Source organism: Talpa occidentalis, unplaced genomic scaffold (genome assembly GCF_014898055.3).
Source record: "Talpa occidentalis isolate TD23 unplaced genomic scaffold, MPIMG_talOcc4v2.1 talOcc4.2, whole genome shotgun sequence".
NCBI lineage: Eukaryota > Metazoa > Chordata > Mammalia > Eulipotyphla > Talpidae > Talpa > Talpa occidentalis.
The window spans coordinates 12,318,461-12,333,724 of record NW_023602073.1 but is presented as its reverse complement, the minus strand read 5'-3'; the positions used below and the strand labels follow the sequence as shown (position 1 = coordinate 12,333,724).

At 36.5% G+C, this 15,264-nt stretch overlaps 1 non-coding gene across 1 annotated transcript; it reads left to right on the top strand.

Annotated features, from left to right (window-relative positions):
* The first annotated feature begins 14,351 nt into the window (after nucleotides 1-14,351).
* TRNAN-GUU (transfer RNA asparagine (anticodon GUU)) lies at nucleotides 14,352-14,425 on the top strand. The gene has a single exon. It is a non-coding gene; the product is annotated as a tRNA-Asn (tRNA).
* The last annotated feature ends 839 nt before the right edge of the window (nucleotides 14,426-15,264 follow it).

The following is a 15,264-nucleotide window of genomic DNA, read 5'->3' as shown; positions in this document are numbered from 1 at the left end:
AGCAGGTAACAAACAGAGACTGAAACTGAAAGGAAAATAAACGAAAAAATTAGTGCATTCAGAAATGTTCAATATTACACTTCAAAGACAATGGAGAAAGGCTTTTGCTTCATGGACATTCTACCCCGTATGTCAGGGCGCCTAAGCAATTTGGTGCTGCATGGAAGAAAAACAAAACTACTCACTAGTTTTAATATTCTGCCTTAGTCTTTTTGGCTAAAATTGACTTAAAATGTTTTCCTTGATTATGGATAATTCAAGTCTTTTTCTATCACTGAATGTGAAAATGCTTTATAAAGAAGCCTCTTTTCCTACAAGTTTTGAAAGAAGCAAGTGTTGGTTTGGCTTGGTTGTGTTTTGGGTGGAGTTTTTCTTTAATGTTATGTGTACATGATTATTTTAGCATGTACCTTTAACTCATCTTGATCCTTTGCTTAGTAAAATAATAGGATAGACACCTACCATATAGAAGCTTAATATCTGAGAATCTTTAAAAGCACTCCAGGGGATGGTATATATATATATATATATACTTTTCTCACATCCCCCACAATTTTTTTTTCCCCATGACTTTCCTATTGTAATTTTTACTGTAAGATAGAATAGTAATTACTTACTAAGTCCCAGATCTTATAGTTATAGTGATGGCTGATTCCATTAAAACTTCTCCACTCTCAACGATCTTGTCTTATTAAAGCAACCTCAGCGATTCCTGCATTTTTAATGTATAGGGAGGTAAGTAGTTTATTAACAAGTGTAATTTTTTATAGAAGGAACATTCCATGAAAACATTATGTAAGATTTAGGCACTCATCATTGAGAATCAACATGTGTATGGACCACCAAAAAATAAAATATTTCAGCAGAATGAAGGGATTAATAGTGTATGCTTACCCAGAGGTCAAACATACACGCTCTCAAAATAACATTTTCTTGCAGCATGGCAAATAAAAGTAGTAGCCTATACTCTTGTGTCTGCGAGTTTCATATACATTTTTTTAAGCAAAAAAAAAAAAAAAAAAAAAAAAAAAAGGTTGCCCAAATTTTGGATTCCGCTCTGACTTTTCAACATTGTAGTCTGTTTTGGCGTTAACAGTAAAGACTTCTTCTTTAGAGTAAAGGTCTTTCACAATTTACTAATATGAGATAAATATTACTTTTCCCCCAAAATGTTGAGCTTTGCTTAAAAACTTTATTCTTAGCCATGTGTGCTAAAAGATGTTTCTTCCACCTAAAGTAGAATTTCAATGATTATATACCCAAATTCCTAAAAATAATTCCATGAGACATAACCCATGGTTTCCTAGATCCTAAAAACCTAATACAACATCATGCTTGTGGATAATTTTTACAAAAGCAAACAGATTACTGATACTATTACTACTACTACTACTACTACTGCTGCTGCTGCTACTACTACTACTGTTAATACTACTACTACTACATAAACAAATGGCAGCAAGCTGGCAGCAAGGGGACCCCAGATCAGATTTATTATCACATAAGTGGGTTGGACAAGGAGCTGAAGATGCTGGTCAAAGTCAGAGATGGAACTATCTGTCAAAATCAGATCCTAAACTTCAGTCAAGGATGCCTCTTTATTTTCATAAGTACTATTATACCACCCTAGCCACACAAACATTTGTTCTCAATTATGGAAGTGTAATTTCTGCAAATAATTTCTTTTCACATGAGATGTGAACACTTATGTTTAAAGTTGTCTTAATAGTCTTGATATCTTTCACCAATGGGCAGGGAAGAGAACAGGACACACACACTCTATCTAAAACATGAACTGCTCTCAGTCCTCCATTTTTTCTCTCTTCAGCCTTGCAGTCAGTTTTCTGGAACACAGATATAATATCCAGACTGCCTAATTATGAGGTTCTCAATAATAAAAGGGAATTTTTTAAGTCAACATCATCATCCTGTTGTTCAAGACACGTAAACATATGGCCTTGGGTTTGCAGCGAACAATGAGTTGGTCACATTTCTAGCAGTAAATGGTTGAAGGAAGGAGACAAAATAAGGCAGTCAGCTCTTTCTCCATTGGTGTTCACGGTCTGCCCATGTCAGAAACTCAATCTCAAGGAAAAATACCAGATGGTCTCCCTCATAGCAGGAATTTAGAAAGGCTAAAAAGACTATAATAAAGTAAAACTCAAAATCAGCAAGCAACTATAAACCAGAGACATACTACAGGGTTGTGAGGAGGGAGTAGGATCAAAACAAGGGGGTGGGGGTGGTGGTAATTGTATGGGGACTATAACCAAGATGAAAATGCAACCATTGTGCAAAAATGAAAAATGACATAAAAAATACATGTAATTTAAAAAATAATTTTAAAAAAGGCTATCAAAACAGCCCCTCAAGTTTGTAGTACTGCTCCGCAGAGATCAACACTTTTGCAAATGATTAAATATGGTATTTCTGAGCTTTCCTGGTGGCACAAGGGGTTAAGATGCAACCTATGAAGCTATCTGCAGCCACTGCAGCACGAGTTCTATCTCCAGCCAGGGAGATGCCCACATGGTGCAGCAGACCTCTCTGACTCACCCGCTGCTCCCCTCAGCAGTGTATTTCAGTCGATCTGCCTGTTCTGTTCCCCACTCTGTCTCTGGTGAATCCTCTCACTCCCCATACCTCTGGCCTGTACCCCAGCTCTTGTATGCATAAATAAATAAATAAATCCTTAAAAAAATTTAAAAAGGTATTTTTATTTTGGTCCACCCCCCCACCCCAAAGTTGTGTTTCTGAGGGCAGATAGCAGAGGGAAGACATAAATGCATTAACACACTGATTAGTTTGGCTTTCTTTCTTTTTTTATATTTCTTAGAAACATGGTGGCCTCCCAGTACAGATTTTTAAAGATCTTCTGTCTGTACGACCTTGGAAAAAATAGTCTGTATGGCACATGGCCAGATTTGGCCTTAAAAAGTTGCTAATTTTGGACTTACTTCCCTCCATTAGGGCAGTCTAAGAATTATGCATACAAGGCTGAGACTTTTCTCTACTTAGAAAACATCTGCATTCAATTAGAAATAAGCCTCAGTGTAGTGTTAATTCTGCAGAACCAAACAAAGTCATTTTTGTTTAAACTCTTTCAGTACTGTGAGGATGAGAGGTTACAGGAGAAAAAAAAATAAAGCAATAGAACAAAACTGTCATGTAGAGGGGTGCTGAGGAGGCAAATAAGAAATAACTTTTCCTTGAGAATACAGATCTGGATTTTTTTTTTTTCCAGAAGAATTCCCTTCTGTTCCTTCTCTGTTGGGGGTGTAGAAGTGGGGAGCAAGTCTACTCTTTCCTCTAGAAATGCAACTTTGAAAGCAATGGAACATTTTCCAGACTCCCCCAAAATGAATTTGACCAAACAGTTGATGTGTTTGGCAAATGAAGAGTAGCATTTCATTTTTAATTTTGTGGAAAGCCAAACAAATCAAAACTATATTTATAGCCCCTTGTGTACATTTCAAAGTACTTTCATAGTTGCTAAATGCAATTGGTGTTCTAACCTCAAATACACTAAAAACAACTATTTTATTGAAACACTCATCTTGCCATGAACATCATGTTCAACTTTCGTTAATGTCAGTAGCACTTACTCTACTAGAATTCGGGTTTATCTCACTCAAAAAAGTCTGTGGCTAACCATAGATAGAATTTCCCCACGAGCACATTAGAGCAACATGTTTTCAAGGGTGTTGGTTCCTAAATAGGAAGGGGATTTCATTGATTCCTTTAGGTCGAATTATTATTTCTACCCGACTCTTTTTCTTACTATTAACTTTTCCTGTCTTCTCTTGGATGAAGACATTATTTTTTTGGTTTGTTTCATTGAGTGTTGAGTGATATGACTCAGCTCTTAAGCAGTATTGATACACTCCAGGATGGTACAAATGCTGAAGTCTTTATTCTTTAATCAATCAAGAAGTGAACTATGGGGAACTGTGTGTGGATATAGACTGGATGGGTATTCTAAAACTTGACTATTTTATATATTTGGACTCTTGGATAAAACTAAAGCATAAAAGAACTGGACATTAAATCCAATGTTTGGCACTGTTTTGATTGACTTCTACTAAAATTTCCAATAAAACTATGCCAGTTATTGATATTGAGAAGCACCGCAATAAACAGTACAATAAAATGTGCCACTCTACTTATTATAAAGATGTTTCTTTTGTGTGTGTGTCTATAGAACTGGGGTGTAGGCCAGAGGTACAGAGGAGTATGGGGGTGAGAGGATTCACCAGAGACAGAGCAGGGAACAGAACAGGCAGATCTACTGAAATACACTGCTGAGGGGAGCACTGGGCAAGACAGAAGAGGTCTCCTGTGCCATGTAGATAGCTCCCTGGCTGGGACTGAACTAAGGCCTAGGGGTGATAGTGCTGAAACTTAACCCCTAGGCCACCTGGGAGCCCCTTATGGAGATATTTCTATGACATTATCCAATGTCTCTTTGTGAGAGGTATTTCAGATTTTCAGTTTTGGGCTTTTCTGTCATGAATTATAATTTTCTCTTTTAAGTCTTAGGAACACTATGATTCTTACAACTAATATTCTTCCCTTTTTATCTTAACTACTAGAAATTCTGAGATCAAATTTGTGATCTTTATTAGAAATCACAGTCCATTATATATATATTTATACTTTCATATATCAAGAATTTTCTTAAGAGTATGACCCTTATAGTCTCTTTACTCTGTCTCTCTCACATACTTGTTTTACATTTTTTATGTTTATTTTTGTAAAGTCTGACAATTCCTTTGTGAACTAAGTCAGGCTGTTTAAAAGTAAGTAAATAAGCAAATCCAAGTTAAGCCCTGCTATTGAAGTGGAAACTCCTTTAATCTAAGCTTTTCTTGTGCATGCTTGTTACATAAGAGGTTTTCTAAAATATTTATTTTTTGTATTTTATCTCATACAACTTCTTATTTGATGTTCAAGATTTTTAAGAGAGTAAGTAAAATAAAAACTATCATTGAATATGTGTAAAGAAACTCAAGTAAAACATCTGAAATGATTAGAACACATAAAAGAATATAAAAGAAATTAAGATTACTTAGCTTTAAGTGGGAAAATGATTATGATGAAACTAAAAAAATAATATTCAGATGGCAACCATCTTGACAGCAATTTTCTACATCTTTAGAAAACACTACTTAAGTGAAATAGAAAGAATTAAGTTAAATAGTCAGAAATAAACAGTGGGTAAATGATGCCATGTGCTTAAATATTTTACTTGAGACTTTCATGCTGGAATGTATACATTACTTTTTGTGTTATTTCTCTGATATTATTCAAAGAATCCAAATTAATTGAAACAATGCCTTATTCTCTAAATTAAAAGAAAAAATACACATGTGCAAATACAAGCACTTTAAAGCCAAACTAAAATAATTAAAATTTTCTATCAATCTCATTTTGATTTTTTTCTCATCTTGGCTTTGATTTGTGATAGTAAACATATAATTTGCAATGTTATCAATTTTTTAATTTAATATTCACTTTTTTAATATTTTATTTTATGTAATTCCTACATCATTTTTCATTTTTGCACAGTGCATACATTTTCATCTTGGTTATAGTAGTGTGTCTCTGGTTTATAGTTACTTGTTGATTTTGATTTTGTAAGCATTGATGGAAAGTAAAATTGAAACATAAGTGTGGCTTATAATTATTCTACTCATCATCAGATATGAAGAGTTACCCCTATCTTGACTACTAGTTCTAATTTTTTTCCCTCTCCTTTTCAGGAAAATAAAGATGAGGATATAAGCTCTACCCTAAGTCAAAATAACAAGTAAAATTGAAAAGATTACATATAGAACTCGTGATTTTTGTCTGCTCCATTGATTGTAGTCTCGTTTGCCCACGCCATTCCCGGGACAGAGGACACCACTGCCCTTTCTCCCCAACAAAGCCAGATCATTCAGAAGTCTTAAAAATATTAGACCCATATGAAACTTGTTTTTAATTCATTTTCAAGCACTAATAATGGCTAATGCTAAAGTCTCACAATACACATACAAACTATTTCTCTTCCTTCACTGAGAAGATCATTTTGTATGAATGTATTTTTTTCTTTTTTTTTTTTGGAAAGCGAAGTTTTGATAGTAAAGTCATGAATCTATCCATCTATGGTATCTTTTGGATCTTGGCTAAGAATAAACCATAGACATGACTCTGCAAACATTGTCATTTGCAAGAGAGAGTTTGCCAGTGAGTTTGAGAATATTGGTGCTTAAGGGAGGCATGGAAACAAAAGAGCAAGTCTTCTTTTACCTGTCCAAGTGAAGGCAGAAATGGAGTTTATGTAGTGCCAACCCCCTCTAAAGTCTTCTATATTTTCTTGCAGTGTCACAAGATAGAGAGTTAGAGTTGCAGTTGGACAAAACTACATGGATGACGGAAAACATTTCCCACTACGGTTCACAAAGGACTATTCTGTTTTGGGGCCACCCTGGTGGTGCAAGGGGTTAAGACACAACCTAGGAAGCTGTCTGCAGCCACTGTAGTACAAGTTCGATCCCCAGCCAGGGAGCTACCCACAAGGGGCAGCACACCTCTCCTGTCTCACCCACTGCTCCCCTCAGCAGTGTATTCCAGTCAGTCTGCCTGTTCCATTCCCCACTTTGTCTCTGGTGAATCCTCTCACCCCCTTCCCCACACCTCTGGCCCATACCCCAGTTCTTATGTGCATAACAAAATACAAATCTTAAAAAAAAAAAACTATTCTGTTTTTCATTAATACTGCCTTCAGTCTTTCTACCATTTCACTATTTCATTACATATTGAGATGAAAAGTTAAAGCAGAATATCAGTCATTTAGCTCATTCCAAATCCAGAAGCACTAGTCCTGTGCCAACCTAACCATGTATCTAGAAGATACAAAAGAGGTTTTTTGATAAAGAAATAATTGGTATAAATGAAAGTCATTGAACATCTAAACTTAGACTGTGGGGCCTCCCTGGAGGTGCAAGGGGTTAAAGCCAGCACTATGAACTGTCCGCAACCTGTGCAGCATGAGTTTGATCTCCGGCTGGCCAGGGAGCTACCCACATGGCACAGCAGACCTCTCCTGACTCACCGCTGCTCCCCTCTGCAGTGTATTTCAGTCAATCCACCTGTTCTGCTCCCCACTCTGTCTCTGGTGAATCCTCCCACCCCCACACCTCTGGCCTGTATCCCAGTTCTTATATGCATAATATTTAAAAAAAAAAACTTAGACTGTGATTTTAGTAGACAATTATTTAAATTCATATTTTCCTAAAGGCTGAGATATCCATGATAATCTAATATGTTAATTATTTATCCCATTTATCTCAATGAACAAGTTGAGAAATACTATTTGGGAATTGTACATGTCCCTTTATATTTTTAAAACCAACTTATATGTCATCATAAATCTACATCAATACAAATGTTTCCCCACTCACCGAGAAGTCTGAGGATATTTAAGAAACAAGGCTGAGATCCAAGAAGACATCAAATTTTTCATGTTTTTCCTATGTGGATTTTTTGTAACGTGTCACTCTAAATTTGTCATTATTTCCCACGTGAGTCCTACCTGGGTAAATTATGGCTTACATCACCCTCCACTTGAAATGAAAAGCAGATTGCCTTGCAGACTTGAATTATCCTCCAATATTGCATGATATACAATCCATCTTGATGGGAAGCTATTGTTATATATTTCATAGTTATGATTTCCAAGGTATCAAACTCCTCATTATCTTCCTGTGCTAGCCAGCTATAAATGCCAAAACATTCTAATTTTCAGTATGTGCTTTTTGAAACTTATAGTCCTGTGTTCTGTGTATGTTTAGCATTTTATGGTGCTGCATAATATAGAACTGTCATAATACTTTATCAAAAGTCCCAGCTAGGCTATTGACAGTACAGGTTTCATTTAATTCCTAGATGTAGCAGCCGTTCTTTGATATTGCCTGCATGATATAATAAACACCAAATGCAGTGCTTAAAATGAATATTTAAAAAAATCAATCAGGCCTGAAATTTAATTTTATCTAATTGACTTGCTATAGCCTAACAAAATTGAATGACATAAAAATTTCACCTACCTTATATAATTTCATATTTTCTCTAATCATAAAAATAGATTTTTCCCATCTCTTTTAGCCTCCTTTGATATAATCTTTTAATTTACTGAGTTAATTTAGCCCTCTCTCACACAGGTTGAAAAGGTGTGTATCCTCATCCCCAGATAATTATCACATGTGCAACATAATTTTACGTCAGTCACCCTGTTCATGCTTTGCTTCTACTGTGAATTTCTAAGACAACAAAACAGCTTGAAGGGCTTTTGACCTTGATTTCAAGGTCTGATTATTTTTTTGTACATACATTTCTGGAATAGAATAAGCTAGAAGGCGGCAAATACAGACTAGTTCTTCTGTTCCCCCTAGAACCTTCTAGAAATAGGAATCCCACATTGATTCATCCTCTGACAGAAAGGAGCCATCAGTATGATTCAAACCACAGTGAACATGATCAGGACCTCTGGGAAAGAAAAAGTAGGTCTTAATGGAAAATATCAAAGCAACAGCAACAGCTGGCTTATAAGCAAAAGACAGTAGGGAAATAGATCTTTTACATATAGTCAGTATTTCAACTTGCAAAATAAATATGTATAAATGAAAGAATACCCATATAGAAACCCCAAAGGAGCATGAAGCACATATTTGTTTCTTATTAGCTAACATTATCCATTAGTTTACTCATATGGCTGTGTTTCCATCCCCAGTTGGGTTTGTTGAATTTTCTCATAAAGTGAAAAAAAATAAAGTTTTTACTGAAACAATTTTATTGGTTCTATTTTGTCATAATACCAAATAACCACTTTGCAAACATTTTCTCTCTTTTCATCCCCTCTGATGGTCATATTGTAAACTTAGATCCAGAGATCACCAGATAATGAAAGCTCAAACATGTTGTTTGTTATGACCAATTTATTGAATATTGCAGATTAAATTGAATATGTTCATGACAAATAGGAATTATGAGTGCATCATAAATCATAACAGTAGGATTAATCTGCCAACCCCAAATGCAGGGAATGCTTAGAATACAGTCTTAATGTGGGATGCAAATTTAGAAGTGTCTTTACCCAAGTATATTTTTATTTTTATTTTATTTTATTAAAGATTTATTTATTTATGCATATAAGAACTGGGGTACAGGCCAGAGATTTGGGGGTAAGAGGATTCACCAGAGACAGAGTGGGGAACAGAACAGGCAGACTGACTGAAACACACTGCTGAGGGGAGCAGCGGGTGAGACAGGTCAGGTCTGCTGCACCATGTGGGTCACCTTCCTGGCCAGGAATTAAACTCGTGCTGCAGTGGCTGCTGATAGCTTCATAGTACTGTGGCTCAACCCCCTGTGCCAGCAGGGAGGCCCCCCAAGTATATTTTTAAAATGTCAACTAAGTATCCCAATATGTACATACATTAGGGATAAATGAAAACATGTCTCAAAATTCTTCCAAACAGTTTTCTATGATTGTCTCATATGTTCCTGGCAATTAAATGTTGGTACAGGAAAGCAGAGGTCACAATGTTTTTCTAGCAATCAAAACTTCTTTGATGAGTCAGACCAAAATGAGTTTATGGGTCTGAGAATATGGTCTTAAAATATGTTGATTCTCCCAATCTCTAATGGTTGATTCTCCCAATCTACAAGACAAAAGACTTTGAGAAACAAATTAAAATCACATCCTCCTTATAAAGATAAGTCTCTAGGCAGCCTCAACAGCAATCCTGTTTCTTGTTTTTGATTTGGTTAATTAAGGTAAATTCTCCTTTAGATATAGGACCTTTTTTTTTTAAGATTTATTTATTTATTTATACAAGCACTGGGTACAATCAGAAGCGTGGGAGGGTGAGAGAATTCACCAGATCCAGAGGGGAGAGCAGAGTAGGCAGACTGATGAAATACACTGCTGAGGGAAGCAGCGGGCAGCAGGAGAGGTCTGCGCACCATGTGGGACCCTCACCGGTGGCCAGGGGATCGAACCAGCACTGCAGAGGCTGCGGGCAGCTTCGCAACCCAGGGCTCAACCGCTGCACCACCAGGGGAGGCCCAGGACCATTTTCTTTCACCGAAAATTCTAGATAAATTGGAAGTGATTCTGCATGTAACTGTGTGCAAAAGTTATTATTCTCTCTCCTTATTTCTCATGTGTCTGTTTTGCACTAGCTTGAGAATGTCTCAGTTTTAGCTGTGTATCTGAGCCATATTCAGATTAATCCTACTGTTATGATTTATGATGCACTCATTTATATATTTACTGCCAGCTCAAACTAATAAGCTCTCCCTGGACCAGGGCCATGATGCTAGGTCAACGCCTAGTTAATCACACCATTGTTTTTTTATACATGTGGCCCTCTGAATTATCTACAGTGATAATTGATGAAAAACACATCTTGGATGATGCCATTTTGTAAACAGGAACAAATTCAATTTGTCAAAGAAAGCTTGTTTTATGTTTGTGCAAGACCCTTTTTGGAGATTTTAAATCATTTTATTAAATAGATTTTGCATTTATCAAAATACATATATATATTTAGAATTAGCATTACTCACCATCGAAGTCTATTTTGAGCCTCCATTTATAAAGACAGAGTGCTTTGAGTTCCATATGTGAGCAAGAACTAGATCATACCATACTATAAAGAGAAAAAAATGTATATTGACAGCTTTATTTTTGACATACTATTTCCTAGTAAATAAATCATTCATATTCTACATTTTATAGAAAGTAATGACTTTTTCTTAAATCACATTAAAATATTCATGATAAAAGCATAACAGCATTAAAGCAGAAGATATTATATACACTACTGATTTTTTTTTAGTACCAGGACTAATTTCTATTAAACCTCTCCATATATGGCATGTAGCATGTTCTTTTTCCCCCCTTAAAAAAAAAGACCTAATTCTATTTTACAGTTTCTACTAGCTATGTAAGTCTACAGCCAGCAGATCTAAAAAGGAAATAGTCAACTTGGACTCAAGTCTTCCAAGTAATATGGTTCATAATAAAATGTTTCAGATGTATAAAAGAAGTTAAAGATAGTGCCAAAATATTAAACCAGGAAACAAAGATTTGATATCTCTTTTTGACTTTGTGCATCCTGACTTTGCTTTGCTTTTCTATCTCATGTTCTTTGGAGTGAATATAACCTCTGTGTACTGACAACCACAAATACATTGCATTTTGAAGATTTAGCCACTGACTGCCAGAAGCAATCAAATCCACAAATATCGTGTGGTTTGTTTACTACATTTATATTGGTTACATGGCACATAATTAAAAGAATAAAAGGAACAAATCCATATTATATTGGCTTCAGGTCTTCACGGGTGCCTTGAGCGAGTGGTTTTTAAATCACAGTTAAGAAATTCCTTTTGGAAAAGAGATCAAATATGGGGGGAGATGTAAGAAAAATTAAAAAGTGCAAATAGAGAAGCAGATACATCCAGGACATACTGGAAAATTCCATTAGTAATGTCATGTTGACTTCACCATTGGAATTCATTCTTTTATTTTCCAGCATTATATTCATTTTCCCATTCACCACTGAGGAACATTGTAAGGGCTGCAAGCATTAACTACCAGCCGAGGTCATATGAGTAATCACAAATGAATTTTGATTATTGGTGTCATTGCCTGCTTTCCCCTATTTTCTTAACATTATATGCTTAATGAAGTAAATTGACTCTAAGGGTTTGGTCACTGAAAGTATTCTAGCAGAATAGCTTTGTGTACTATTCATTGTCATATCTATAGCATACCTAGTTTGTATTATGAAACTATTTAACTTGTGACCAATAATATTAAACCACATCTTCACCCATAATATATGACCACATATTCTGCCAACTAATTTCTATCCCCCTTCTACTTTGTACTAAGGTCTTATTTAGTCCTTCACACTCATGGAGCATTGGGCAAAAATATAGGTTTCCACCCTTTCCTTTAGTCCTCTAGCTATTCAGCAAATCCTAATTTACCATTTCAGCCAATCAGTCAAAACCTTAGTTATTTCATCTTTGAGAACAATTACCGAAAAACTCAAATTTTAGTCAATCTAAGTTGGGCTCTTCTGCTAAATCTATGGATTGGCTGATACTTGGAGGCCTCAGTTATTTCCTGATTAATACAGAGAACAAGTAACTGATAGCTAAATTCCAGTGAATTTTATACTGATAACCTTTTTGTCTAAATTTCTCTTCTTCCTTTTAGGAACAAGCTCTTACCATATATATCCATCATCACCAATATTAAAACATCGAAGCTGGGCCTTGCTGCCGGTGCAAGGGGTTAAGATGCAGCCTATGAGGCTATCCACAGCCACTGCAGCAGGAGTTCAATCCCTGGCCAGGGAGCTACCCACATGGTGCAGCAGACCTCTCCTGTCTCACCCGCTGCTCCTCTCAGTAGTGTATTTCAGTCAATCTGCCTCATCTGTTCCCCACTTTCCCTTTGGTGAATGCTCTCAGCCCCCACAACTCTTTCCTGTACCCCAGTTCTTATATGCATAAATATATCTTTTGAAAAAATATAGAACATTCCCTTCTCCTTGTCTATAACTAATCCATTACCGTCTTACTTCCAAATATAGCTAGCAGGAAAAAGACTAATTAACACAAAGTAAAAATCAAAATCAACAAGCAACTATAAACCAGAGACACACTACTACGGGGGGGGAGGGGCAGGGAGAGGAAGGACTAGGGTCAAAATAAGGGGGGGTGCAATTGTTTGGGAATATAACCAAAATGAAAATGCATACATTGTGCAAAAATGAAATATGATGTAAGAATTATATAAAATATTAATTAAAAAAACAAATATAGCTAGTATCTATGACTGAAAAAATCATGATTCACTCATTCATATTATGTTAAAATCAAGAGTCATAATCCCCATTTTGTGTCCCTGATTATCTCTGAGAAACATGCTAATACATACTGACAAACTAACCTGCTCTCCATCCACCAGCACCCTGCTCATTGAGTGGTCTAGATTTAAGTCAGAAGACTTTCTGCTTAACTTTGGACATTCAAGACTGCCCTAGAAGTTCACATCTAAATGCCATTACTTTTTACAGCTTCCAAAAGACAGGTAAAGTAACAACATTTTCTTCCTAAGCCTTGATGAATGTAAGCAATAGTGAATATTCAAATTATACTTTGGGGCTGATATGCAAAATCTACAAAGAGCTCACACAATTCAACAAAACAAATATCCCAATCAAAAAATGGGCAGAAGAGCTAAATAGGCATGTCTCCAAAGAACAAATGCAGATGACCAACAGGCATGAAAAAATGTTGTCATCACTTTTCACCAAGGAAATGCAAAACAAAACCATGAGAGACCATCCCATACTTGTGAAAATGGCCCATATTAAAAATATTAGCAACAACAGTGTTGGCAAAGATATGGAGAAAAAGGAAACTTGTACAGTATTGGTGGGAATGCAGACTGGAGTAGGCCCTCTGGAAATGGTATGGGAATTTTGCAAGATATTTCAAATAGCCATGTGATTCAGCAATTTCACTGCTAGATATCTAACTGTAGAAAGAAAAAAATAATAATTCAAAGAGACCTATGTATTCCTATGTTCATTGAAAAACTATTTACATTAGTCAATTTATGGAAACAACCTATGTGCCTAATGTCAGAGGAGTGGATCAGGAAGATGTGGTCTATATAAACTATAGAATACTAGGAAGCTACAAAAAATAAGATAAACTTTTGTCATTTGGGACAATATGGATGAACCCAGAGGTGATTATGCTAAATGAAGTAAGTTAGAAGGAGAAAGACAAATTCAGGATTGAGTCACATTTTCAGCAAGAAAATAAACCACTAACAAACCTGAAAAATCCGCATGTAGAACTGAGACTACAAGAGGGGGAGAGAGGAAGGAGGGTCAATTGGGAAGAAAGGACAATGGAATATGGTGGAGGACTGTGGATGTCTTGGTGGTGGGCATTTTAATAACAGATACCTGAAGGGGATGATCCTATAACCTTAAATCATATACAGTGTTGAAACCAATGTTACCTGAAAAAAAAAAACTCCTTGGCTTTTGCCATGAAATTCAAGAATATTCAGCAACTACAGCCCTAAGATCACTCTTTTCTGAACCTGTCAAACTCGGTAGCAATCTCCCAGCTTTATATCACTGATCCATGGCCAATCAACTTGCAGATTAACATAAACACAAATAACATTTTCCTTCATCATTGGATATTCGTCTTAAATTCAACAAATCATCAAGTCATGTATGCTTCCTTTAAATCAGGGCAAGCCTGTCTCTGTGGCGCAATCAGTTAGCACGTTCGGCTGTTAACCGAAAGGTTGGTGGTTCGAGCCCACCCAGAGACACCTCTCCTATTGGGCCTCCCTGGTGGCACAGTGGTTGAGCACTGGGTTGTGAAGCTGCCTGAGCCACGGCAGCATGGGTTCGATTCCCGGCTGGCCAGGGAGCAACCCACATGGCACAGCAGACCTCTCCTGCCATGCCCATTGCTCCCCTCAGCAGTGTATTTCATCAGTCTGCTTGTTCTGTTCTCTGCTCTGGCTCTGGCGAATTCTCTCATCCTCCCACACTTCTGACTGTACCCCAGTGCTTGTATATATAAATAAATCTTTAAAAAATAAGTAAATAAATAAATCAGGGCGAGCTTTAAACTAGAGCTGGACTAAGACTGAAATGGATCTGAACCCACTGATAAGGGCTCAGACCAGACTGTGCAGAACAAGCTGGAGAACATCACAGTCTCCTAGACTTTCTGCTCTTTGCCATTAAAAACCTTACTCAAACCAAATATTTTTGCCAGTCATTGGCATGGTTCTTTCTGCCAGTTTCTCAAGTTTCTGTTAGCAATTAGCTTGTATCAATGGTTCCAAAGTCTGTTTATTTGAAAATCCCACAGCAATTTCCAAATCCTCAGGGATCCAGTTTCACTTCTGGAATGAGATCCAAGCTTGGCTGCCACCAAGCTTCTCCTCCAGAAGTGGCCCTAGCTCCTTAAGAAATAGTGCTTCATAAAGTTGGGTTAAATCCTTCCAGGCAGCAAATGCAGGAAGATTTTTAATATTTCTGCTCTCTGTGACCACATATACAGATTTGTAGGATTTGTTCTCTCTCTGGAACATACAGTCCCAAGCAGCAAATTCTACCCTGTACAATTTTGACCTTAGCATAAACTCCATTATGTCAT